The sequence below is a fragment of the Coloeus monedula genome (genome assembly GCF_965178545.1).
Source record: "Coloeus monedula genome assembly, chromosome: 6".
Classification (NCBI taxonomy): domain Eukaryota; kingdom Metazoa; phylum Chordata; class Aves; order Passeriformes; family Corvidae; genus Coloeus; species Coloeus monedula.
The window spans coordinates 19,033,294-19,038,327 of NC_138786.1; positions in this window are offsets into that span (position 1 = coordinate 19,033,294).

The following is a 5,034-nucleotide window of genomic DNA, read 5'->3' on the forward strand; positions in this document are numbered from 1 at the left end:
TTTGCCGCTGGAAGAGCTGTGCCGGCTGCCAAGCTTATATGCGGCGGCCCGGCCCTCGGGCCCGCCCCCGGCATGGCCGCCGCCCCTCGGCAGCCCCGGCGCGGGCGGGATCGCCCGGCCCCTCCTGGCAACCCTTCCTCCGGTGAACCCTTCTCCTGGCCCCGGGCCATTGCGGGCGCTCGGCGTCTGCCGAGCCAGGGCAGCCGTGCCAGCGCCGCCCTGAAGTGGCAGGGGCCGAGCCAGCTTCTCGGAGGATAGGGTTGCGGCTGCTCGCAGCACCCCAAACCTCGCCCTGTCCCGGGGCAGCAGGCTGTCCTTCCCTCACGGAACATCCTGATTCTTGGCATCTGCTCCAAGTCCTAGGGGTTTCCTTTGTTTTTCAGGGAATGGGCACGAAACGTGAGAGAAAAGGAAAAGCTTTCCCCTTTCACAAAAAGCTGAGGAGTCAGAAGGAGGCAAGTCTTGTCACAGTAATAGGGCAAGAACTGGGAAAAGAGCAATCCCCCTGTCCCCCCCTCAACAGCTTTCTCTGCCTCTAAACTCATAGAATCATTGGAAGGGACCCACAAGGATCATCGAGTCCAGCTCTTGGACCTGCACAGCATCATCCCCAAGAGTCACACCATTTGCCCAAGAGTATTGTCCGAATGCTTCTTGAACCCTATTAAGGCTTGTGTTGTGACCACTTCCCTGGGGAACCTGTTCCAGTGCCCAACCACCCTCTGGGTGAAGAACCTTTTTCTAATATCCAACCTAAACCTGCCTTGACACAATTTTGGGCCATTCTTTTGGGTGCTGTCACTGGGCACCGCAGAGAAGAGATCAATGTCTGCCCCTCCTCTTCCCCTCACAAGGAAGTTGTAGACTGTTGTATACTAATCACCAAAACACACAGTTGCTTACTTTTGCTAACCTGTTCTCAACATTTTTTTCTCCACATGCCTCTAAGCTCACCAAAATGCTTAGATTTAGTCAGGGCAGCTGTGATTCTCAGTAGTACTTCTGCACAAGCTTGCCACAGAGCCACTGGGTAAGAGGCCAGTACTAGCAGATCATCAAAATAGATTTCAGAAGCTATAAAGATCCCTTTGCCATAAACAATACAGACTACAGTCATCCAAATCATTAAGGTAAGTATGAAAGTTTAGAGAGACATCAAAAAGATCAGCATAGCAAGAGAAAGAGCTGCTCTACTCAAAGCTAGGAAGCAAGATCACCAGGAGGGAGGTTTGGGGGATACAAAACAAAAAGCATAAATAGGTTTTTAGTGGAAGCAACATAGGGCAAAAAGCACTTTCTAGCAAAGTTTAAAAAAAACCCTACTTAATTAATCTTGGCATAAAGCTACTGGGATTAGTTTTCTTATAACTGGTCAGAAGTTTCTCACTTGGGATAGTGTTATACCTATCCTTAACAGCTCCCAGACTAAGCAAAGCAAGGCCTTCCTCCCCACAGGAATTTCACCAATTATGCTAGTAGCCCCTCTTCCTGTTCCTTCCACTCCAAACATCCTTTCCAATGATATGAGGGAGGCTTATACCCTCCCCACAGATGGGTCACCCAGGTTGCAAGAACAGCTGTTTAATGCCTCAGTCTGCTGCCTCACAGTCAGGTGACTGAAGCAACTAAATTCAGCAGGTAATCCTTGCATAAATCCAATATTTGAGTTCAAGTTAGACATCATACTCCAGCCTCTACAGACAGAGCACTTTTTCATTAAGTGTTCATGCTTTGCTTTCATCAGGCAGGCAGGAGTACAGCTTTATCTTTCTTTCAGGTCCTGACCCCGAGCCTACCACCTCACCTAGCTACCAGGAACTACCCTTTATATGTATTCACTGATCCTGGAGCACATAAAGAATTAACCCTGCTTAAGTCCTCTATACCCACCCTTCTCTCCCTTCCTCTCATACCTCTAGCTGCTTTTGTAATTTTCTTCTTCCCTTGTGTTTGATGTGGTTACTTAACCCTTGTCAGCCCTCATCTCCTCCAGCTGGAGAGGTGAGGCCTGGCACACCTGAGCCTTCTCTCACAGGCCCTTAACACCACGGTGATCATAGAGCTTCCACCCCATGCTTCTGATGCCACAGAAAGGTATTTTCATGTAGTCAAACCCAAAGGAAACACTATGTCTCACCTTTTCCAGAACTGCAATTGTTCTGCAGAAGAACTGGTCACTGGGCTGTGATTTTAGTGGAAGTCTGTTGCAAAACTGACCACTGAACCTTGTCTGCAGATACCTCCCAAACACTTGTAACCACAAGAACATCTTCATTCTTGAGCCAACGCTGCTCCCTCTTTTTGCAGCATTTCACAAGCCTTAATGTTCCTAGTGTGTCTGGAAAACAGGAACAACAATGCTGCGACAATGCTGAAGTTAGTTTCACTTGATTTCCCAACAGCAATCTCATCCTGAGTTGTTTACATCACTCTGCCTTGGCCCTCAAGGTTATTTATTTGAGGAGGTTAATGCTGCCCTGTTGAAACAGGTTGATGAAACGAACCATGTGAACACTAATCTCCTGTAGAGTGCTGCCTGGGTACTGGCACGAGCAGGCTGACAAACAACTGTGCTTTCTTCAAAAATGAACTAACCCCCAAAACTAATCTCTTTTCCCCCCAGTAAGAAAGTAGTTCTGCTATTGTTCACAATGCAGCAGGAAGCCAGATCAGCAAGATTTACAAGGCAGCTTTTCCTGTGTGTCTAACTCCAACTGGAGCTGTTCAAATCCACTCGTGCCCTTACACGTTGAGATGCCACTGAGACAGCTTTGCATGCAATCTCTCATTGTCATGTTTATTTTCACGACATGAAGAGTGAGCTGTTAGTACCTGCAAGATAATAACATACAGTCTCTGCTTTTTCAGGCAAGACCTTGGTTTTTTGGCATTGGGAATTCAGGGGAAGACAAAAGGCAGCCTTTTACAATGTTGATTCCAGGATGTTACTTTAGTATTGTTGTCCATAGTCAGCAAGAAAGGCACATCAGTCATGAAGCTCAACCCAAATGCTCTTAACATCACTGGAAAGCCAGAGTTAAATGTCTTTTTCGTACCTGAGATGTTTGTGTATGTCAGATCATTCCATGGCAGACTCTTGGGACTCGCTTCACAGGAGCATTTCCTGGGGCACAGGAGCAGTCCTGCTCTCTTGGAACTGAATTTTTCTTCTAGGAAATGTATTACAGACATCTCTGCCCCTACGTAAATCAAACCTACCAAGTTCAGCAGGCCTGCCTGCGTGTAGCAGCTTGCAAAATTAGGCCTTGGTAGTATGAGTGAAACCAGTTAATTTGAGGGTGGCCCCAGGGAGCCATTCCTTATTGCTTTACAGTAGTGTCCAGGACATTGTCCCTGCTTTCCAAGTAGTGAGCATGTCATGTCCCTCTCCCCGCCCCACAGTGTTTGTAATGAATGATTTTCAGTGAGAGCTGATTTGATGGCACAGCATTTGTGTCCCAGTGAGGAAAGCCCACACATTTCAATGTCAAGCCTATGACTAAATCACTCTCTCCTGTTGTCAATTTGGTGATGATCAGTTACCAGAGTAGGATTGGTCTAGGCACAAGACTATCCCTTCCTTTCTCTTCAATGCCCTTGAGCCTATCTTTTACGAAGAATTTAGGAAAAATCTTCTCTAGCTAAAATTGATTCGGTAAGGGGACGGACTAGGCCACAAGTCCAAGTATTTGCAGGCACTGGTCTTCTCTGGGAGCATCATGGAGTACAATGCATCCATCCCACCAGTACCCGTGCCTTTGGAAATCATTCAAAAGACTGAAAGAGCATCACTGAGACTTGAAAATTCAAAACAGTGACTCCAGAGCAGAAGCAGAGATCCCATCTCCTTCACAGCTGAAGCTCATGGAAATCAGAAGAACAGAGTGGTGAACTCCATGAAGGGCACCAAGGAAGTGTGCAACAGACTTCCAGGCACATCATTACTCACGTACAAAAGCCATCAGGTGGCAAGTTTCATAAATAGGTAAGGAAGGGGGAAGTAAGCTTAATAGGTTTTGATTTTGTATTCAGAAGAAATGTTCACTATGCAGAGGTTTTAGCAAATTCTGCAAAATGCCTGTGAAATCTTGGAGCAGAGCTATGCCCTGGGCCTTCTCAAAGAACATCTAGGAGGTGGTTATGCTGCATTGACTCCTTGTGGCACTGTAATGAGAGCTCTATTTTCAGTGCTTTCCCTGAGAGCTGCCCCCAGAAGTTTCTTCTCTGAAGAGTTTACCAAATGAGCTGTCCTTTTTCTCAGAGCAGGTTGACTGACAGTTTTCATGAAAATTATGCACTTTCACAAAAGAATTTAAAAGTTGTAAGAGGACACTGAGCACAGGATCAGGTCCATAATTCAAGGTTAACAGGTCCTCTGAAGAAGACAGAGAAAAACAGGGTGAAAAAAGTAGTTAGTCTAGATGTAGTTGTACTCCTCCCCTCATCACAGTAGCCAGCAGCTGGCACCACAGGTTTCAGTCTCATCCCACAGGCCTGGGCACAGCAAACTTATCAAATACCTCGGTGCCATTCAAACAAATTCCTTTGTGCATGGAAAAACCCTACTGAGTGGTGTGCCAGGGCAGTCCCTTCCTGTGTAAACACCGATGGTGCTCTTGAAGCAGCAAAGCAAGGCACTACTGGGGAGGGTCAGAGGCACCTCTCTCTCAGTAAAACCACATCCAAGAACCACTCTTTTTCAGTGACCTGAAATGGAGAAATCACTAAGAAAAGCAACACAGGCACCCCGCCAGGGTTGAACCACTGCCATTACCAGTCTGACACAGAACTACAGTGAACATAAGCGGTTTTCATTACTACCAGCTCACCAGGCTGGCACTTAAGAGACAAAGTAGATGAAAGGTATTGGCACTATTACCACCATAACTTTTTCTTGCAGCAGGGGCCGAAGGACAGCAAGGGTTAGTTGCTTAAATCATGGCCATTTTGAGGGTCTAACTTCCAACTGCTCTCTTGCTTGGCTGTGAAGTGCTGGGTGTTTTCTCTCAGTACATCAGAGATAAAAGTTTTACC